At 32.6% G+C, this 24,490-nt stretch overlaps 2 long non-coding RNA genes across 2 annotated transcripts in view; one reads left to right on the forward strand and one right to left on the reverse strand.

The window, feature by feature from the left end:
- LOC118188094 (uncharacterized) overlaps nucleotides 1–24,490 on the reverse strand; it is a 72,422-nt gene that overhangs the window by 43,198 nt on the left and 4,734 nt on the right. The window lies entirely within an intron of this gene.
- Nucleotides 21,432–24,040, forward strand: LOC118188091 (uncharacterized). The gene is made up of 2 exons (XR_004758054.2): nucleotides 21,432–21,662; nucleotides 23,830–24,040. It is a non-coding gene; the product is annotated as an uncharacterized LOC118188091 (long non-coding RNA).

Below are 24,490 nucleotides of genomic sequence, written 5' to 3' on the forward strand. Positions count from 1 at the left end.
CAATATACGTATGTATTAATAGTTTTGTAGAACTGCAGAGGATCAGTTAAACCTTGCTTATTAGAACCCCGTGAAAAGTTCTCAGGAATCAAGCAGTCCTATATAAAAAGCAATGTCTATATCTGCTAGATCAGTGAAACGCATATAAAGAAATTGGTCGAAGATGTTATTGTAGTAGAAATAATCGAAAATGCCAAATTTTATGTAACTGTGGGGGGACTTGATGAATCAAAAGACACAAAAACCATTCTTGTATGTTACACACCTACTTATGTGAAAACACATTCTCAAATGTAATAGCCATTAAAAACATGTATCGGTCTCAGCTTGACTTTGACGTTCCTTTATGTGTACGATAACATCATTGGATCTAAGATCTAGGAAAATAATTTTAAACCAAAAAGCAAATAATGAATTACTTCTTAAAGCACATTATACTATTTTTTGCTACTCTTTTTTTGTTACCACCAAATAAATGCAATAAAAATTATTATTATACAAATAAATATACGTCTATTATACTCAATGCTCGTAAATACACTGGTCACCAAAATTAAAAGATAATGAGGAAAAACAAAAATGCTCACTAAGACAATGTTGCAACCACTGCCCAACGATGTAATTATTTATGTTAATGAAACGCAACTAAACATGAAATTGCAATTCCTCGCTGGAATTCCGGTCTGTAGTGTTGTTTAAAACGAATGTGGCTTCTGAGAGTGATTCGTATTAAGTAGTTATGGCTCAAATGTATCATTCAATTGAAGTTCAAAAGTGGCGAATAAATGGTTGAATTAACGGAGGTCAAGCACAAATGGAAGTCACCTAAGATTCCAATAACCCTCAAAGTGTTTTATCAAGAACTTGGAGCCGCTTTTAAGCACTGGAACAGTTGGTATAACAACCTGGTCAAGAGCGACCAAGAGCAATTTCATCAGAAGACAGTTTTCTGTCGTTGTTGGCTCAAAGATATCGCGAAGTGACTACAGTCAGTACCTCCTACATACAAAGCCAGGACACGGCTGACACTACGTCACTAAAGTCGTCCTTATCTACAGACAGCATGGTTGCCACATGAAGCCACTTATCGCTGTTATTCCCTTAAGACAAGAGAAAATGAAACGTAGTCCCCCCTTGCAGAAGGCTTACATCATTTGGTTTTAAATAAATAAATATGTATATCCGATTTGCCCTTCATCGACTGCATTTCCTAATTTCAAATACGTATACGTTCAAATACTTTTCTTAAATAATTTTACACTTAAAATAATAAAACACAAAATGATTTAACATACTTCAGATGGTGGTAATAAAATACATGTTTAAGATCTGGCTGTTGCTGGTTTGTTTTTTGAATATATATTTTACTAGATATCCTCTTCCTTAATAAAAGAGGCAACAATAATGCATAATGATAAGTAGACAGTTGATTAAAACTAAAAAAGGACCACAAAAATGTACGTCAATTGGTTCTTCCGAAAATGACGGTCCCACTTCACTGACATTATTCTGAATTTTTTTTTTTTTTTTTTTTTTTTTTTTTAATTTTCTAAAAGAATGTTTCTAGCAAATTCAGTAAAATCGATTTATGCTCGTTTTGAAAGCAACCGATCAAGCAAGCTCGAAAGCTGAATCTACTTTTCAAGCATCCCAAGTGGCCTGACTCCTTAAATCCATTTTCACATAAATTGTGTTCGATCATAAGATTAACAAAGCATATAATACTAACCTATAATAAACAAATGAACTGAAACAAAATAATTTCAATATTTAGTAGGAGTGAAATTATAGAAATTGAAATTTCCGGGCTTTGTTTTTCATAAATTGATTTATAAGTAAATCTAGATCTAATTTCTATAAAATGTCACTTTCAATTTAAATAATTGCAAGATTTGCCAATCGCTCTTGACCAATAGTAGATCTAAGGTAATTTTAATTATTTTCAATTTTAAAATGATCTCTCTGCTGTAATTTCTGACACTGTAATTGTTAATAAAATGGGTAAAGCAATAAAAATGTGAAGAAAGGAGTGAGTTAAATTGTTGACAACTAATATAGCTTAGAGTTCAACCGCCGATGCTACATTTCCTCCAAATGATTACAAAACTTGTGGTCCATGCATAAAATCTACACTATTTATAACGCTTTGATATTTATCAATTAATGCTTTCTGCAGTTTTTGACATAAATAGAGCTGATCTTGTTAAGAGTATTTATTAAAGTCAGAAATATTCCACAAAAATTTAAAAACTTCTGAATAAGAAGATAAGAGATCAAACCTTTCACTTAAAGATGATATTGCAATATCTAAAATAAAAATCAAAAATTTTCTTTAAAGTATACTTCGTTTTATATAGGCTGAGCTTCGCCTTCTTAAAAGTTTTTTTTTTTTTTTTTTTTTTTTTTTTTTTTTTTTAGTCCAAAGGGATTTGAATCCCGAAGGACTATTAGTTTCGTTTTGGCATTTTGCGTCGGACTCATAAATGTCGGTTCACTTTTCAAACTGTTGCCACAAAATGTTAGAGTCCTGCATTATATTTGAAGAAATTAAATAATGAAAAATCTGCATAAATGTATGTATATTTCTCGTATTGTGATAAAACAATGGTACATAGAGTCATCGAATTTTGAATAACGTAATCCTCCAACGAATATGAGCATGTGGAAGACCAAATTTGAAATTTGAAATTTGTTTTATGATCGATTTCCTATTTTTTAAAACTTTGACGAATTTTTGATTAACAAACTCAAGGATTTCAAAGCGAGCAATGGCAACGTTATGCAGAAAAAACATTTTTATCTCCGGCGCGTGAGTTTTTGTATCGGAAATTCTAAAGATATGCTCATTTTAAAACTATTTTGCGATATTCCTGTTGAATTGAATTTTATGGTTTAAGTACGAAGAACATGATGTTTAACAAATAAAGATAACGCACAAAACGTTAAAAAAAGTAATTTAATTTGGACGTAATTTAAAATATGAAACATTTCAGATTTTTTTTTATTATTATTATTATTATTATTATTATTATTTATTTTCCGAGGTCTTAATGTGTCCTGGCTTTTAAAAATTTGTATCAACATCTAAAGAAGATACCAGTTCTTTACTTTCGGTGAGCGTATCACTGAAGCTTTAACAGATCTATAATCTTGATTACAGATCTGATAATATCTGATTATAGATCAGAGCGTTTTTTGAATCTCATACAAACTGATACCTGCTCTTGATGGCTGGCGTTAGGAGATAATCAAGTTTCATTTATTTAAACTTTCAGAAGTCTGAGAAATATTAAAATGTTTAGTTTGGAGAATATTGCTAACATTAATATTTTATACCATAAAACTATCATACATATAAAATTATATTTTTGAATTCCCCCCCCCTAAAGATGTGGCCTGATTTTTTTGTGTTATATTTTTTTTTTTATTATTATTATTTTTTTTTTCGTTTTGTTTGTTTCATAGAGGGCATCAAAAGCCTTTTCTAATTGAAATTTTGTTACTGTTGTTACTAATCCCCCTGGGGCAGGAAAGCCTACACCAAGCCCAAGAGCCCTTGCGGCATAAGTAAATCGCTGACACCATCCTGCTCAGACGACAACTGTCTCAGGGAAACGCCTATACAAACTAGTAGGTGAGCGAGAGAGGCAAGGAGAGGGCACGCACAGGAGAGGAATGTCCTCCCGCCCCCGTTGAATTTCATGCATCGAAGATGTCCGCTTCTGAATCTGGCCATGGCCGTTTGGAGAGATCTTGTTCTTTGACTCTGAAGTGACAGGCCTGGTTGCCCGGCGATATACCAGTGGTGTGCAGGAGAAATTTTTCACGCAATGTTCGTTTTATTTTTGTGGTAGGAATGTTTTTCATTTGGGCTTAAATCAGTGGAAGTGGAGGTAAGGAAATCACAGCCTTTCTTAGCAAGATCGTCAGCTATTTCCTTACCATACACTGCAACACGGGACGGTATCCACTGGAGGTATATTAATTTATACTGTCCAAGCTCAAAACGTTTATTACCGATATTCTTACCGGTCTTATCAATGATCTTAGGCCAGTTTTTAAGCTACTCAGTGAAGCTTCTACTGTCTGTCAGAATCCATATAATGTCACTAGTCGAACAGAGAGCATAATCGAGTGCTTTACTGATGGCGATAAGTTCCGATCTGAAGATGGAGCAATGAACAGAGTTTCTGATGCTGCATCTGATATGTTCTTCAATGGTGTTAAAAAACACCACTTCCTGTTCTACCCTTATCTCATCTACTCCCATCTGCATCTATCACTTAAAAAATGAAATTTTAACTGCATCTGTACGGCTCGACCACCTCGTATCTGACAAAGGTTTCAGTGTTAAATTTTATACATGCCTTTTTAAAACAGAAAAAAGATTAGTTGAAACCGAAAACTAATTGTAAAGGCTCTTGAACAATCTAAAAAAAAAGTTGCACCGAATAAAATTGTTGTTCGCAGCGTCGTTTACGACAAGGTTCAAACTGTGATTACAACAGGGCACAAAAAATGCTTTAGGCTGATATCCAAAATTCTTTTCTGCAAACTGCTATGTTTAAGTCTTATGTTTGAACTATTGTCGTATGTCCGCGTAAATTACTAATACCTAAGCCACTTTCCTCTAAAGTCTTTAATAAGAATATTGTTAGTCCTTCTGTTGCAGGACAAAATACTAAAAACCTTTCTTCATTTCTCACTTCTGTATTTTCTAAATTAAGATACCTCATACAAATTGATTTCTCCTCTTGATGGCTGGCATCAGGGGTATAATCAAGTGAAATAGAGAAATACTTTGCCTGTTTGATCTTATTTAAAATAGTGTGTTTTATATTATCCCCTAATAAGCTAATTCTTTCATTCTAAATTTTATCTCTGAGGTAATAAGGCAAAATTTTTTCGAGTTTTGTTAACATGTGCAGACATGATAGGGTGAAATCTTGCTATAATTTCTATACACATTAAAAAATAGCATTATTTCTTTCGAATAATTTGTTGCTGGAACCACGAGAGGCCAAGTTTGTTTCGGCTAAAAACTGGATGCCATAGAGAAACCATCGCGCCAATGCTTAGTTTCTTTTATTAATAGATTTTGAAATTCCCAATCAACAGTTTTATCCTTTCGTAATCGGACCAAAGATGCAGGTTACGGAAATGCATTTTACTTTTTTCGTGAAGATTTTTAAGTGCTCACTGAAGTGGTTCCAGCCATTAAATCCAGAACGACTCAATTTTACGCTGCTAAAACGTTACAAATTTTGCAACGGAAACAATAAACAGAAAGTTTTCAACAGAATACAGCAACCAGTCCCTTTTAACTCTTTCGTTGTTTGGTAAGATTCAACAAAAGTACATCTCAGAAAATTTACGTCCATTTTTGTCTTTTGGGTAACTAAAACTGGAAACCAGGTTTTGAAAATATCATGGGATCACATTGTAAGGCTTGTACTAGGGATGGCAATAATGGGCTTGGCCATAATACGGTATCATCAGGCACAGGCAAATGCATATCTACTTCAAAAATTGTAGATTTTACTATTATTTGCGATTCCATTCAGCTAAATTGAAAATAGTTAGAATTTCTAGATGCTTTCTTCATGATACAACTTTGCACCTTTCCAATAGCAGACCTTGGAATGTACTCTTTTCTAGACCATAACTTGTTCCTGACTCACCTCATGCGGCTACAATTGCAACTTTTATAATGTTAACTGGGTACGATTGCTCTCTGTGATCATCTATTTCGTGTTAACATTGTGGACTGTCCTACGTGTTCTCATTTGTATGACTGAACGATATATGACTGCTTGGACAAGTGCCCTGCACTATCTGCATTTTCTTGCCATGAGGCGAGACGGAGAGCCTGTTGTCTAATAGCCTAGTGGTTAAACGACAGGCATTTGATAAATAAAATAAAAGATTTTTCTACTATTTCTTCAGATGTGTTCGACCGGTTGCATTGAAGTTGAAGGTTATTCCTGGGTAAGAACACTTTCTGATTATTTGGTTCCTTTTAGAAACATTTTGGTAATTTCAATGGTAACTGAGACTTTGATGGACAACTAGTGCTGGTAGAAAAACTAGCTCGGGTATTCTCTGGGTTTTGGAAAAACTGAGTAATTTTAAAATTCTGGTTTAATACGTCTTCCTCTCGCTTTCTTTTCTTCACTAAATTCTGACATCCAGGCAATTTTTTCTGGTTTTCTTCCGAAATCTGGGTAAAACGGGAAGTAAAATAAGAGAAAATAACTGTTATAAGAACTGAGGTACGCGCGAGTAACACATGCCTACAAAAATACGGGTAGCATTACTTAGAAAAGCAGCAATCGTAATTGAGATAGGCATATACGATTAAGAATGAGATTTAATAAGGAGCATTAACATAGATACATAATAATGGCTTAAGAAAGAGTACAGTCCCAGCGCAGACACGGGGGCCGAAGTTTACATATCACGTTGAAGGCATAAGACTCAGACTGAAGTCGTTACTCAGAAACTGCCGAGGAAACTCGTCTCTCACAGTCAGCTGGTAGGGTTGCCAAACAGGTTTACTGTTTCGCCAATTGGCCACTGTCTTTGTTTATTGTTTCGCCAATTGGCGGTTTTCTCTGGAAAATTTGAGTCTGTATTGCCTCTTTGTCATTGCCGCTGCATACTCCCTCCGCAGTGTCAATGAATTGCGACATACCGATGCGGGGTCGGATTAATCGTCCAGAAACGGGTGATACAAATGTCCAAAGGTTTTTTTCCACACTCTTGGAAACAGCTTGAGAAGAGTCTATGGTTACAAAAGCGGGTTTCACTCAATCTATGGAGATCGTTTGCTTAGTCCATTTTATTTCGAGATCAAATGTTTTATCTCGTCTTTCTAGCACTTTAAATGTTCCATCATAAGGAGTTGGAATGGTTTTCTAACTCCGTCGTGTCGAACAAACACATGCATGGACTCGTGAAGTCGTGGATGAACGAAACAGGTTCTCTGGCAGTCTCTAGAAGTCGTGGTCCGGCGGACACTGGCAAAGTGGGATTTTAAATCCTCCACAAACTGTTTGGGGTATGCGTCTGTAAGTGTTGGAGTAAAAAATTCTCCTGAAAGACGAATAGTCCTACCGTACACAAGTTCAGAAGTGGTTGCTTCTATGTCCTCCTTGAGAGCGGAGCGGAAACCCATCAGGAGCGTTGGAAGGGCCGCCACCCTCTGACTAGTATCATATGCTTTTAAGGCAGTTTTCAAAGGACGGTAGAACTCCTCAATAAGTCCATTCGCATGTGAGTGGTAGGGAGACATCCTGATCCTCTTGATTCCAAATAATTGGGAAAAGGCTCGAAATAAACCGCTTTCAAATTGTCGCCCTTGGTCGGTAGAAATAACAGCCGGACAACCAAATCGAGTAATCCAGTGGTCGTTAGAAAGCCTGTGCTACTGTGTATGCAGTTATGCCTGGTATGGGTACTGCTTCGGGCCCTCTAGTAAACCTATCTATCGTAGTTAAACAGTAATAATTATTCTGAGAAGGAGGTAGCGGATAAACTAGGTCAAGGTGGACGTGATCAAATCTCTGTGACTGGTCTGGAAACTTCCTTAACGGGGTTCTAGTATGTCTGCTTACTTTTGCTTTTTGGCATGGAATGCACTGTCGCGCCCAGTTCAAGCAATCTTTACGGGGAACTACTTTGATATGCTCCCTCAAGTCGACAAATTTCTCTCCAAACATTTTTGGAGAGAAACTCCCCGCTGCGATATTACTATCCAAATTTTTGTCTACATTTCGAACTTTAAGCCTGAAATCTCTCAAAAAAAGGCGATTTTCGCACATAAAAAACTACGTTTTGAACACACAGTTTAAGCTAAGAATCCGAAACAAGAACAAGAAATTTAGATAGCAAAAACGTAAAGTATTTGACAAAAATCCATGTACACAGCGATATGTCTTAACTTTAAAAAAATTACGAATTGCACAATTTAGGTAACGAACGAATCTACGAACTACGCACACTTCGCTTTAAGCAAAATAAGTATATTTCGCAGAAGATTCATGTGTACATATTACAGAAATTTAAATTTTATTCGTATTGGAAGTCTATAAATTTAAAATACATAATTACAAATGTTTGATGTGTGCATATTTGGTTATATGGTACCTATCCCCATACTCCTTGATAGAGCACTCTAGCTGATGTGTTTGTGTAATATCTACAAGATACATAACAATTTCATTGGTATTTCAAAGCCACAGTAATCTTGTTTGTACATCAGATATAATATTGGCTACAAATACTTTGTTTTTCATTTACTGTTTTATGGAGATCATCAGACCAGATAATTGAGCAAAATGTGTCTAAAATTGCATTTGTTAGGATATAAATCTAACTATCAGTGTTCAGCAGTCTTACCACTCATGGGTTCTTTTTCGGATGATTATGAATTGCATTGAATCTAATATATAATATATTATAAAGATCTTCACATTTTACATTTCTTATGTTATGCTACTGACAATTTTTTCTGAAAATCTATTTGTTAAATGCATTAATCCTTCACACATGTTATGTTTGTAAAAGTATTGCGCCTAGTCTTCTGTGAGAAAATATTATTTTGGAAATCAAATATAAATCAGGTATTTAATTAAACTGAGATTGAAATATAAAAATTGGAAGATTTCCCTAAGATGTTATCCTCGATTCCAGCGCTCTGATACGCCATCTAGTGGCTAAAAGGTGGAAACATTAAAAATCGGTATTTACGTCTGACAATACTGCGTAGTTTGTGAAGCTGCTGTGATTGAAAAGTAATTAAACGTTTATTTTTTTATTGCTGTGGGCATTATGTGTTCAATCGTTTTAACCACTTGTAGGACAAATCTAAAGGAAATGCTTGTAATGTCATGTAATCGTAAGTTAACTACATGTTATATGCCAGGATTGTTTTCTCAAGTACTGAAGGGTAGGTAATATTTAATCTGCTGTTTTTTTTTTTTTTTTTTTTTTTTTTTTTTTTTTTTTTTAATGTTTGGTTATGGTATTATTCATTGCATGTATTTTCTATAATACATATAGAAATTTACAAAAGAAAAAGCTTAATATTTATTTGTTTACTTTATTAAACATTTCTTTCAATGGAAGTTGTTTAAGTTGCTTCGTTTCATGTGATAATACTTTCTCTTTAATTCTATAAACAAACATAATTTCTTGTTCTGTTACAAAGTTCCGCTGTTCAATTCTTATAATTGCTGTGTCGAGAATACCGACTAATTTGTCAATCGAAATTTTTTTCGTTTTCAATAACCTCTGTGTCACTTTCTTCACTATCGGAAGCGAATTATAATGACGAGGAATTTGATTTAAATCATATCAAAAAAGGAGTATATCGAGATGAAATACTACACCACAAAGGCACGCTAGGAAAGCGTGAAAAATACCTTATATACTCCCCCCTTTTAAAGAGCGACTGGGGTTTTTAGGGGATCCAGTCGACGAATCCTGGGTGTGGTGAATCATCATCCAACACCCTTTTAGTTCGGGCGTCACTTAGACATTAGGTTAATTGGAAAAGCCGGAGAGATGAAAAATGAGCAATCACCTTCGCCGGGAACGAACCACGGACCTCTGGAATATTGGTCCAGCGTGCAGAACCACTACACCACGAAGAGCACGCTAGGAAGGCGGGAGAAATACCTTATATGTTTAACAGGCAATTGAGCGTAAAATGAAGTTTTAAGAGTATAATAGAAATGATGTTTTGTTGTAGGATGTATGGTTATTACATATAGTTCCATTTATTTCAGCATAGTTATGTTCAGGAGGGCAAAATGCTGCTAGAGAAAATGAATTCACAGATAATTGTCCTAGAAAAAGAGCCTTGCTGCTAATACGCAGACGTCCTAATATCATATTCATTCAATTTTATTAAAATGAGTGAGGGTGAAACTACCAGCGTTCTTCAGCTTCCATCAGTCGGGTACTCCAATGAAACCTTATAATTGTTGCATAATAGAAAGTTATAAATCATAGAAGGAAAAATGTTAAGTATTTATTAAAAATTCTAACTGCACTAATATGTTTTTTCAAATGTAATGAAGAGTAATGCTCCATTAAATACAAACCATTAACTGTCGGATATTTTATATTTGTTACAAAAGTAGAGTAAGGCAGTTCAAGAATGATGATCAGTGGGAGCAAGTCAGACTGAAGAAAATATATCTTAAAAGATAACTCTAAACTCACCAGTCTTCTAATTCAACACATCTGAACAAAGGTATTTAAACATACATCGCTTTAAATGAAATGCTTCTGTCACATATAATTTACCTAACACAAAAGTAAACTACTTACAAAACGTATTTGTAAACTACTTACAAAATTTATTTTCATGAACATTTAATAAAATGCAATAGCAGTTTCATGTCAGTCCATAGAAAATTTCATTTTATCTTAAAAGGAAGAAATTCATTTTCCCTAACTGTCATCTGAGTGTAAGTTTTTACACGGATGGACAAAAATGACAAAATAAATTACCAAGACCGTATTCATCAAAGCAGTTATCATTCGGCATTCTCATTCACGGAGAAAATTTTGAGTTACTGCTAAGTATCTCGCTCAAAGTCCTATCCTAGGATTTTCATTTCATTAGATAATGTAATGTTATGATCAGTAATTCATAACATTTAAAACGATAAGGATACTTCGATACATGTAAAATTTACATACTTTCTGCGAGCAAACTAGAATTAATTTCAGTCTCTTTTCTCTTCTACTAAGCCCATTGTGAGACCTTCGACCTGTGGCTTAGAATCAGGGGTAGCGTAAATGATGGTTAAAGTTGCCACCGTAAGTATTGTGAGAAAAACTGCGCTTCATGAATGCCATTTCTCAGCATTACATTAATGGTGTTAACATATGACTTTCAAACTTCCTTTTTGTAAATAAATTTAAACTAGCAGATATGTGCAGTATGATGCATTTGGAAATGCGATGCAAAGTAGAATAAAAACTAACATTTCAAAATATAGTACCTGATTTAATAAGCTATTTTCTTCCTTTTTGCATATATTTCACGAAATAAAGGAATTTCGCAATTCATCGGTTGTTGAATTATTTATTCCAGCAGATGACATAAATTTTTAAAATAACATGAATTTTATATTGTAACTTCAAGAAGAAATTTCAAAGTCATTTAATGAAATTGGCTACATTTTTCTTTATGCAAATCATACTTACTTGGAATTTTTCTTCTGCCTTATTCGAGAACTTCTGAATCACTGTTATGCGAAGAATTGCAACAATATTTTAAACTTCCTTTTCTTAGTTCTTACTTTTTCTTAGTACATTACTGTAAGACTAAATTCTTTCATATAATGTTCGTTTGCTCGTGCTTATGAGTGCCTTGATGGATATAGTGGTTAAAGAAGCTGGCAGTGTACTGATGGGCGAGACTCGAATTCCGGAGGAGGCATACATATTTTTAAGTGTAGAGTGTCTGTGCTGCATGGAGCTCTTGAAATACTCCCGAGACTCAAGTCCTGTCAAATTGATTGGTGGTGAGAATAGAGCATGAGACTCTGGCTTAGGTTTACAGTCAGCACGTTGAGACTATACCTGTAGAATAATGAAACTATGAAATACACTTTACTGTTGATCCATTGGAAATTCAAGAAAAGCACCTTCCTTTCTTGCTTTTACTCAGTAAATGTCAGAAGCCGACAGTACAAACGGAATTTTTATTCCAATATGTTCATGAAATTATGAATGCATTTTAAAACAATAGAATGTTCTTCATCAAGGTTTTATTAAGTTGCTTAACATATTCACACGAATGCCTATTTATAGATGACATTAAACAGTTAACAAATTAAAATAGTTTTTTCTGTTTCAAAATCTAATAATGGAATTCTTTTTTTAATGGAAAATACATATTTTTCAGAAGTTTACTTTCAGAAGTTTAGTTATAGTTTTCAGAAATGTTCACTTTCATCGTAATATATGAAGGTATTCTTGAATGAAACTGTTTCGTATTTTTCTTAAGCACAGAAAAACTCAACATCGATCTAACCAAAATTATCTAACTCCTGGAATGAACTCGAGGACACAGCAAAATATATTCAGCGAACTTTTCACACTCATACTTTACTAGTAGATTCTCTAAATTAAACTGACCGAACAAAGGTTATGAAATAATCGACAGTTGTAATTTTGACTCACTGTGGTAAATAGAGTGTACAGTACAAAGTCTCTAATTCGGACGTCCATTATCCGGAATGATGAATAATTCGTACCTCAAAGCAACAAACTTACGCATGCGCGCGTAAAGCCAGTAAGTGTTTACCTATGCGCGCTTCCGATAGTGAGGAAAGTAATAGAGAACGTTATTGAAAACGAAAGAATTTCAATTGACAAGTTAGTCGGTATTCTCGACACAGCAATTACAGGAATTGAACAGTGAAACTTTGTAACTGAACAAGAAATTATGTCTGTTTATAGAATTAAAGAGAAAGTATTAGCACAAAAAACGAAGTAACTTAAACAACTTACATTGATAGAAATGTTTACTAAAGTAAACAAATAAATATTAAGGTTTTTTTTTTTTTTTTTTTTTTTTAATTTTGATACCCTTTAAATCATAATTGCTCTTTATTTCATAAATTACGGTTTCATATTTTTAATTGCCAACTTATTTATACTAATTTCTGCATGCCACCTTACCTATAAAAATACAGATTTAAATTGATGATATAAAATCCGGAAAAAACCCTAATCCGGAATCACCGAAGTCAGGGCGAGTCCGGAGTACGGACTTTGTACTGTATTAAGTATTATGAGCAAATGTAGCTAACATATCCTGTTTTACTATAGATGTAGAGTTTTACTTCGTAATTAACATAACATCTTAAACCCCACTGTGAAAATAATATTATGTCACTAGATAACTAAAGCAGGTTCTTGCATGAAGAACATGTTGTCCAATTTGTTTTCTTATTTTTATTCACATCAAGTCTTATACAAAAACATATTAGAATGAAATAATCCAAGTGTAATTAATTCGAGAAAAAGAAAAAAAAAACTGAAATGTTTCAGATTTTAAATTACGTCCAAAGGGGCGTTTTTTAACATTTTGTGTGTTACCTTTCTTTATTAAATATCATGTTCCTCGCACTTAAACCATAAGATCCAGTGCAACAGCAATATCGCAAAATAGTTTTAAAACGAGCATATCTTTAGAATTTCCGATACAGAGACTCACGCGCTGGAGATAAAAATGTTTTTTTCTGCACAACGTTGCCATTGCTCGCTTTGAAATCCTTGAGTTTGTTAATCAAAATTTCGTCAAAGTTTAAAAAAATAGGAAATCGATCATAAAACAAATTTCAAATTTCAAATTTGGTCTTCCACATGCTCATATTCGTTGGAGGATTACGTTATTCAAAATTCGATGACTCTATGTACCGTTGTTTTATCACAATACGAGAAATATACATACATTTATGCAGATTTTTCATTATTTAATTTCTTCAAATATAATGCAGGACTCTAACATTTTGTGGCAACAGTTTGAAAAGTGAACCGACATTTATGAGTCCGACGCAAAATGCCAAAAATAATAGTCCTTCGGGATTCAAATCCCTTTGGACTAATAATCAACTAACCTACTAAGCAAAAATGTCAATTACATTCAGAATTCTAAAGATTAGTTTTTATAAACATTTGTCGCAAGGCCTGCCGGGAAAAAGAATTCAGACGACTGCAAACCACGGTTGTATTGTATGATGATCATTTTATTTTTAACCCCTACCAAGACTTTCAGCTCAGTTACAGGAATTGAAATTCCTGTCTGTGAGCGTAACTATAAATTTAGAAGAAATTTTAAATAACCTTTTTATTTAAACTTTTAAACTGAACGGATGGACATAACGAGAATATCTATAACGGGAATATGGAAAGAAATAAAAATTTCTTCATAAATTTTTACCTTGGCAAAATTTTCAATAAAATTCCTTTCTGATGCAATTTGCAATAGAGCAGATGCGAAATAAGTAAATCACTGCCTGTTAAAAAATTGAGAAAAATTTAGAGAATTCATGTAGATAGATGTGATTTGCAACGAAGTTGCCATCATAATATTTTTCGGACAAAAATAATTCTTTATAGCTTTGTCAGCAGACAATGCAGATATTTTATCTTTCGTAAGACATTTAGAAAAAGAATTGCATTAATACATTAAAAGTGTTTTACTATACAGTTTTTCACACTATGAAGTGTTCAATAATATGCTATAGGAAATCGAGGGCATCATCTTTAAGCCTGTGAACCCGCTACTCACTTAAAACACACAAACATCAAGTGCGGAGATCAAAGAGGTCCAGGTCGTACGGGGTAAATAATTAATCATCCTCAAGTTAAACGCTGTTATGAGGTACCGTTTTCAAGAAGATATTATAGAGGAGGTTCACCAGTTGTATGAGAATTATCTATGGTATTTCCTTCCTTTAGATGTAGTATTATATTCGTACATAACCTTTTCAAGTACAATTGTCCCGTTATGAAGCACGTATTAAAGTTACGTGTTGCACATTGTTTCTCAAACAAATTTAGGTCAATGACGACTAATGCCACACCACCTTGAATGAATCCACACCAAACACTAAATCACGGTGAGTTTAATGGCTCCTCTGTGTACCCTGTGTACTCTGTGTGGGAGGGTCTGTCCTTTCACTATATTCGTGAATTACTGATATTATCATTTTCATACAGCGAAAAAGTTGCTTCTTCTTCTGCTAGAAAGATGGACAGAATCTACTATAAACTATCAGCCATATCTTTCAATACACATACTTACCATTTTCACTTATGGATATTCTTTCCTTGCAAATGATGAAATAATTGCAGGTATAGATTCAGTGCAAGTGAAGGAATAATAGGTGAGGGAATAATAGGAGTTGGTAGCGCCTACGATGCATTTTATAACGATACATACCTGGTAATCAAAAATGATTCAAACTAATTCAATATTTCAAGCTGAATTACTAGCAAAAAGGAAAGCCCTAGTATACGCAAATCAACCTTCAATAGCCAGCATCATAATATCTGACAGTGCCTCAAGCATACAAGCAACAATAGGTAAAAATAAATCACCTCTAGTCCAAGACATACAACTCCTACTTGCTAATTTTTATAAAGAATACAAACCAAAACTCTACTGGACAGAGCTCACAAAGGAACATTTGGAAACGAAATAGCAGATACATTAGCAAGAGAGGCAGCAAACAATATTACTATTCCATTATTACCTTTCCACATCCAAATCCTACTTCATTATTAAAATCAAGACTGGGAAAAGATTTAATAACACAAATGGAATGCAAATTGGTCAAGAGACAATACAGTCAGACGAACATACTTATTCTTACCAAAACCATCAAGGAATTTAATAACTTCAAATAATGCAATAACTTATTTCCTTACCTTACATGGACCATTTATTTCATATCTTCATAGTTTTGGCTTCCATCATACTGACAACTGCATCTGTGGCTCAATAGGAACAATAGATCATTATAAATGTTCGAATGCTCAATAACCAAAAATCTCCACTTTCGCCCCTTCACAACTGTCAACGCACAAATCTGGTTGAAACAACTTCTTAAAATGAATTTTCTTCGTAATAATCTGCATAACTTAATCAAATATCTAATAGGTAACTTGTGAACATTTAAAAGGAACATAGAGGCAATTCAAGATTCAAGATATTTTATGTTTCAATATATTTCATGTTTCAAGATATTTCAAAATATTTCATCTCATAAGCTGTTACAGAACTTTCATATTAGAATTAATTAATTTTTATGTATATTTATATACATAAAACATATTCTTATAACATTATTTAATGCATATTTTTATGTATAATGATTTAATGTATATATCCAAATTTCATAGTTATAAATTTTAAATAAACATGGTCCCGCTGAGTGAGCAATAAAGGAGAAAGTCTTCTTGGTGGCACAGCTGCTCACCCAGTGGTCTCCTGTCTCCTGTTTTTCTATATCTTTGAACTTTTAATTAAGCTATTTTATGTTTTTATTACTTTTGCCTTCCCACGAAGAGAGAATTGAATTAATTGAACGAGAAATACATCTCTAATGAAATTCGAAGAAATGTGTGTTTCATATTAGCAGAAAATACTGTCGCCAGTCTGTTTTAAACAGAGCATAATGTTTACGAGTAGCGCATGCGCATTAGGTAAGCAGTGCTGAATCTTCTGTGAAAACTGTTTATTTTCTATTTGTTTAATTTCTTTTATACATCGTTTTAGATTTATTATAGCATTTTAATAGAACATCTGCAACTATTAAATGATTCTTCAGAAGATATATATATATATATATATATATTGCATTTTCAGTTTAAAAAATGAATAAAATGTAACGCTATTAAGTGAACCTAGCACTAGAGTATCGCTATGGTAGATGAATATAGTGAATTTTAAAAAGCGCATATATTCTATTGTGATTTATGCGCTATCGACGAAGTATATTTAATTCAATTCAATACGTTTAAATGAAATGCGGGAAAAAATGCGTATAGTTTAATATCCGTACAAGAAAGTCATGTGGTGTTACACATCAGATTTTTACTTCCTTGTACGAAGTAAAAAGGAAGTATTGTAATCGCGAAAAGTTTCAGGCAGCATATTTCAACGAAAATATCCATTTTGACCGCTATCGAATGCAATTTAACAATGTTTTTGCGTGATATCTGTACGTAAGGACAGAATAAAAGACTCTTTTCCTTCAGAAAAATTATAAAACTGCTTTAAAATTAATTCTGAAGAGAATTTTTCGTGGCGTCTGTACGTCCGTATCTCGCATAACTCAAAAATGAGTAGCCTCAGAACGTTGAAATTTTGTATATAGGACTGCTGTAACATGTAGATGTGCACCTCATATTTTGGTTGCAATCGGCCGCAACAAACGTATATAAATATATTGATATATATATCCACTCTGTTACCCGGCTCAGTGATCTCAGTTTCTTTACTCTTATATGTTTGTAAATTGTATATTTTTTGCTTTAAAAATGATTGAATTATGTTGTTTTTATCTTCCGGTTAAGGATTTTATGCCTTTAGTAAATCTGTGTGCAATATTTTTAGAATTATCAGCAATTTTAAAGTTGTTTAATTGCCGCTAAGGCTTTTTTTAATGGCGGCCGTTGATGTTTACATTTGAAACAGGAAACTAGTGGATTTGTTGCCAATCTAGAGAAACTTAGCTTCGCAACAACAAAAATAACGAATTCATTTATTATTGCCAATTAAATCATGCTTAATCCTTTCTGGAATTTTTTCGAGGAAATAAGTGTTTAAGATTTACTTCGTAATTTTTAATATAGACATTTTGAGTTTTTATGTATTTTTGCCTTCTCTCGAAGTTAGAACTGAATTAATTAAATGAGAAATACTCAATCGTCTGTGAAAAACTGTTTCTTTTTTGTTTTGTTTGCTTAATTTCTTTTATACATCATTCTAGCTTTATTATAGTATTTGAATAGAACATGTGGCAACGATTAAATAATTCTATTCTTTAAATGATATAAATTTTGTGCATTATGAGTTATAATATGAACGAAATATAATACTGAAGGGGAGTCATCACTTTTGCGCAACACAAAAAGTGAGAATTTAAGCTGATTTTCGAGTTTTAATAAGTCAAATTGTTTTTGTCATACATATATGAAATTTTCAGTGTGTCATCTTTATACATAGATGATTATCTTTCTTGATTTATTTTACTTAATAGTGTATAAGAATTTGTTTTATAAAGAAAAAAACTAACAGTATTTTCCGAAAATTTAAAATTTGTACTGAAGCACTGCGCGCAAACTGACAATAATACAAATTTAGTTACAGTAATAATTTTTAAGTGAATCTAGCGCCAGAGTGTCGCTATGGTAAACAAATACTAGAGTGAATTTTAAATAATGCATTTGTTCTATTGTGGTTTATGCGCTGTCGGCGAAGTAGATTTAATTCAATCCAATAAGTTTAAAAGAAATGCAAGAAAAATGCGTATAATTTAATATTCTGTGCAAGGAAGTCATGTGGTGTACACATCAGCTTTTTTAATGACGATTTCATAGTTGCAAATTTAGAGATCAAAATAGACTTTATTATTTTATATTTAAATTTCTTTTAAAGTTTATTGATTATTTTATATGTAAAAGAATTGTAGTAGGTAGGAACATTGTAGCGAACTTGCTAAAAAGTTACCAGGAGCTGTAGCTCCACGAAATATTGAAACACAGTACTACATAAATAATAAGAAATTTCTCTTGAATAACTGGAAAAACTGTAAACACGCGATAAAACTGCCAAATTTAGTGCTAGAAGGCTTGCTAATGCACGAAAAAAATTAATGAATCTGACCGTTGTGAAATGTGAAAAGTTAACTCACATGAAAAATAAAACGACGGAAAAATATATATATATAAGGAAGGTACAAAAAACATGGATTATAAAATGTCAATATACAAAATGCCTATACATAAAAAATTAAAATTAAAATTAAAAATTGCCAATATATAAAATGCCTATTCATAACAAATTAAAATTAAAAAATAAAATGAAGACACAAAATGCATCAATACAATTTACAATAAACAAATAATTAAATAGCGGGAAAATGGTAAATTAACCCATTTTACTCGTACTCTCAGTTGGCTTTTCAAGGGAAAAAAACTGTTCTACGAAATAGGCTAAATACCATTACGCGTTTCGCCGAAACAGACCATTGAAGCTCTTGTATAATGCGAAAAAATTTTTATAAAAGAACATTAGTATTTCCGAAAACATTTTTTGGAATAAATCCTTTTTTGTAGCTCCATTGCTGTGTTTCTTTTTCCCTACGCGTCCGCTGAAAAACACATTAAGGTGTCAAAAGCTATTATAATTCCGAGCAATGTAAAATCAAAATCAAAATCAAAGTAGAAAAATAATAAAATAAAATAAAATAAATAGCGGTCTGCTATTAGTCAAAAATCACAACAACGTACGGGCTGGTCCTTTAAACCTTAAAGAATATGTAACTTTTATTAGAAGAATGGTGCTGTAAACAAATAAAAATGTAATCAATATTGTAAGTAAAAGAATGCATTCAATTTTGCAAGTAAAAAAACGTCGCAGGGTCTTATTAGGACCAAAAACCTAGACAATAGAAACGAAAAAAACTGACCTGAGAGGTTCCGTCATCAGCTTTCGAAAAATGTTTTCGGAAATACTAATGTTCTTTTATAAAAAATTTTTCGCATTATACAAGAGCTTCAATGGTCTGTTTCGGCGAAACGCGTAATGGTATTTAGCCTATTTCGTAGAACAGTTTTTTTTCCCTTGAAAAGCCAACTGAGAGTACGAGTGGGTTAATTTACCATTTTTCCGCTATTTAATTATTTGTTTATTGTAAATTGTATTGATGCATTTTGTGTCTTCATTTTATTTTTTAATTTTAATTTTAATTTGTTATGAATAGGCATTTTATACATTGGCAATTTTTAATTTTAATTTTAATTTTTTATGTATAGGCATTTTGTATATTGACATTTTATAATCCATGTATTTTGTACCTTCCTCATATATATATATATATTTTCCGTCGATCTATTTTTCATGTGAGTTAACTTTTCACATTTCACAACGGTCAGATTCATTAATTTTTTTCGTGCATTAGCAAGTCTTCCAGCACTAAATTTGGCAGTTTTATCGCGTGTTTACAGTTTTTCCAGTTATTCCAGACAAATTTCTTATTATTTATGTAGTACTGTGTTTCAATATTTCGTGGAGTTACAGCTCCTGGTAACTTTTTAGCAAGTTCGCTACAATGTTAATACCTACTACTATTCTTTCAAAATTTTTTGCAGCATTATGCGCAAAAGTTTTTGAGACCAAATAGGTCTTACGTCTAATTACAAGTTAGCTTTACATTTTCTTTTTCAATTAATATTTTATATGTAAAATATATATTTCAACCACGGAAAGGAATATATGCACAAAAAATATACACAAATAAGTATGGAATCTGTATTTTCGAATGGGATTTCCCATTTTCATACATGTTTGTTTTTTTGGTATATTAATTTCACTGCACGTTTTTAAGAATTCTCCTAATTTATAGTAAAGCTTACTGAAATGTTACATGTGTAGATTTATTCTGGAAAAACAAATTTCGGTACATATTTATTCTGCTATTTCAGTGGGCTCATCAACGGCTGAGCAGTTAAATCATTGAACACTGATAGTTCAACATGGGTTCGATTCCAGGCAAACGAGCTAAGAGTATCGGAGTTTCCGTGGTTTAACATGCATAACGCAGATACGAATCAGTTTCCGTTAGAATATGGTAGATAAATATAGTGAATTTTAAAAAGCGCATATATTCTATTGTGATTTATGCGCTATCGACGAAGTATATTTAATTCAATTCAATAAGTTTAAATGAAATGCGGGAAAATTGCGTATAATTTAATATCCGTACAAGAAATTCATGTGGTGTTACACATCAGATTTTTTAATGACGATTTCATAGTTGCAAATTTAGAGACAATTTTGTAAATTTCTAAAAATTCAAGTTGACGGAACGAATTAGTGCGAGCTTTTTCCGCAAGAGGTCTTTCACTTTTCTCTCGATTCACTGTAGCAACAACGCTTCATATAAGCCTGGCCTAACTTCAACCATACTGCATTCCGAAAGAAGATTTATAATCCTTGTCATATTTATGCCAAATTTTGCGTTGAACCTGTTTTTACGTTAAACTAAATAGAATTATCAACCTCAAGTAAATCTGGTGAACATTTCACAGAATTCGAAAAATGGATTTTCGTGTACGATATGTATAGAGCGGAAAGCAAATCATTAATATTTATTCATTTTTCTTCGAAGTCCACCAGCAGCCGAGCGGTAAAATCGCTGAACACTGGTAGTTCGGTCCGAGGTTCGAATCCCGTGAACGGGCTGGCGGCATGGGCTTTTTCGTGGTTTTTCCCGTGTGTAACGTGTATACGGGCCAGTTTCCCTTAGAAAGTCCTCCACGAAGGCATCCCTCCCCTTAGGCTAATAGCTCTAGTGTGCTTTGCCGTAATTAATAAACCAAACCAACATTTTTTTTTTCCTCGAATAACTTCACAAGTATTTTTTCTGCAATTAATGCCTTCTACAGTTGTACGGATGAGCTTATTAAAATTTCCGGCATACGTCACCGAAATAAGCAATTCATCTGCATAATAAATAGTCTGTCTAGCAAAATTCTTTTCCAAAAAAAAAAAAAAATTATTGCAGCCGAGATTACAATTCGAAATCTTACTTTTCGTTACCTCCTTACCTTCTTTCAACATCCTCCTTAATTTTTATGATATTGCAAATTTATTATGCTAATTTCTCTTATAAAAGGAAGGTTGAAAAACGGGATATCCATACCGATTACGTGCGTGCATCTAAGAAATGGAATTCTTGAGACGCAGTTTAGTTTTCCTCGCAGTACTGGCGATGGCTACTTTAACAATCATTCAGGCTGCTCCTGAACCTGAGCCGAAGTTATCTTCTGCAAGTTTAGCGTCCTTGGCTGGATAGAAAAAAAAACGAAATGAATTCTGGTGCCTCTTATCTGGACTTCTGGTAAGTATTTAAATTTTATATGCACATATTCAGCCTTATTATTTTAAGCGCTTCAAATCGCTATTCCTTACCTTATCAAAAGAAAAGCCTGAAACAGCGAAGCAAGTGGGGTATTTAAAAGCAATTAAAAGCTTCTAAATCAATAACAGAACTTAAAAGAACTATTCACAAATACAGATCCAGTTCGTTTGGCTCGAAATTATTTTGTTTCGGACATTGTATTTGTACATTGTTATTTGTATTATTACCGACAGCTTTCCTGCATCAGTGCACCGAGGTGTTTGAAGTGTAGTTCTGATCACCCGACCTACACTTGTGCTCTGACAAAAGAAGAAAAACCCACCTGTGTCAGGTGTAAAAAATCGCACATTGCGACTTGTAAAGGTTGGCGAATTTTTTTCAAAAGTGCGTAATAATAGAAAAATGATAAGACTTCTCTCTAGCCGCCCAATAAATTTAAAAAGAATGCTGAAAAGCCTAGAAAATCAACTCCTGACGTTACTGCTGCTTCAAAATCTAGATCTGCAGGTCACAAAGTCTGCAGATGCTAAACTAATAACTTCGGACATTACTTTAAAGTCTGAATCGCAAGTCACTAATTTATTAAACAAATTTTCTGGATTCGTCGGCAACATTTTAGAATTTGTCAAGATTATTAAAGATTTGAACTCGCAGAATGAAAAACTACAGCTTGCCCTGCAGTTTCTTGGTATCATTGGAAAACTGAACATTTAATTCTCTTCTACTTATCTCGAAGGATGACAGTTAACCACTGCACCAGACTTCAGATGGCGCCACTTTTAATACACTTCTTTTTTGCACTTTTCAGGACTTTTTATCCTAAGCCAGTTTTGTTTTGGGCCCTTTCCTTTATATTCATGACACTCATGCACTTTTATATTATGTATTTCTTATACTTGCATGTTAATTTTACTTGAATTGAGCCGGAACACAGCTGTTTAATTACTCTAGCTTCTCTGGGCATAATAATGTCATGTCATGTCATGTTATAAAATGAATGAAATATAACGCTGTTAAGTGAACCTAGCGCCAGAGTGTCGCTATGGTAAACAAATATAGTGTATTTTAAAGAGTGCATTTATCCAATTGTGGTTTATGCGCTGTCGATGAAATAGATTTAATTCAATCCAATAAGTTTAAATGAAATGCAAGAAAGAATGCGTATAATTTAATATTGCTTACAAGGAAGTCATGTGGTGTACACATCAAATTTTTATCCCTTGTGCTCTTGGGTATTACTTTTCATATTGCAATTGTTTCAAAAATCTATTATTTATTTTAAAATTCAATAAGATATTATGTATTTTAAAATTCAATAACATATTTTTAAATTCAATAACATAAAAATATGTTATTGAATTTTAAAATACATAAAAAATTTTGTGCATTTTTAATATATTTAAATTTTGTTATGTTTAATAACGTACTTAATTTTTTTTTTTTTGTGTGTGTGTGTGTGTGTGTGTGTGTGTGTGTGATTTCTTCCTTGTTGTATGATATAGCTTCATAAAGATAATGATTAATTACTAATTTTTTTTATAAATTGCTTTCTAATCAATGGGATTTTGATTATTTCGATCTGTTTTATCTCTGCATATTCAACTTTTAATACCCTGATCATCATTGACTCCTTTAAAATTTCACCGACCCTGAAATTTTAAACCGTTGGGAACCCCTGCTTCAGCTAAATCTACTGAAACATGGGTCATTTACAGCCTTACATTTACTGTATATAAATTATGTAAGCAGAATTTTTGCACGCTGCTGATTTTTTCCCCTCCTTTTTTCCTCTCAGACGCAGCTGTTTCCTGTGTTGCTAAAGTGAAGCAGAGTATCCTCAAAAAAAATTTTTTTTTTCTTTTTTGTTAAACTTACTGTGTGTCCGTTTTCGTTACACTTTTATCTTTTCATAAAAGATTCTTTTGCATTTTTACTATAAAAAACAGCGTGTTTCAAAAGAGAAATGCGCAGTACGCCTTTTCCGTACATTTCAGATTTTTTCGTAATATTCTTAAAGTGAACTTTTAAAAACTATCAAGTTAAAGAAACCAAAGTACATCTTGATAAATTTCTTTTCAAACAAGTAATTTTTTTATATCAAATATTATTTATAATATTTTTTAATTATCAATTTTTAATTTTTTAGGTTATGAAACATGGAACGATGTCCGAATATGTTCTTCTGCCTACCCAAAACACTTTCTGAGGAGAATAAAATAATAATGCTAACTTCAAAATTGTTATTTAGTGCCACTTCACTAATAAACAAAATTTTGAGATTTTCTTGATTTTTCTGTGTCGAAAATGTTATATTAAAATGCTCACAGATATTCATTAAAGAATTTTATGTCATTTCATTCCTTCTCTTACTATTCTAACTCATAATTATTTGCTGTGATCAGTCTCAGTTATCTGTAATTCTTTGAGTGTTTAAAATTTTTAAATCTCATAAAAATATTTTAATAAACGGCTTTATTTTTTAAGTAAATGATTTCATATTGATATAAAAAATGTTAATGTTAGGAAGAGCAGCTGGAAAAGCATTTTTTTTTTTTTTTTTTCTGTTTCTTACTTCAGTATCATTTCTCGAAATTATTTTGTTTATTTTAATAATTTTAAATTTTACAAATTTATGTCGGCGATATATCGCTATTATTTTCGTATCGTTGAGGCTGATTTTTATTCTTTGTATATGATCTAATTGAATGCCAGATTAAAATCGATTACAAAATCGCAAAACTTTTATGGCCTGTACAACAAATATTGTTAGTAATGCATTTTTCAAGCGCAAGGTAATTCCTTTGTAG

This window comes from Stegodyphus dumicola, chromosome 6, assembly GCF_044657685.1.
Source record: "Stegodyphus dumicola isolate Sdum_Otavi_A_Nest chromosome 6, ASM4465768v1".
Lineage (NCBI taxonomy): Eukaryota > Metazoa > Arthropoda > Arachnida > Araneae > Eresidae > Stegodyphus > Stegodyphus dumicola.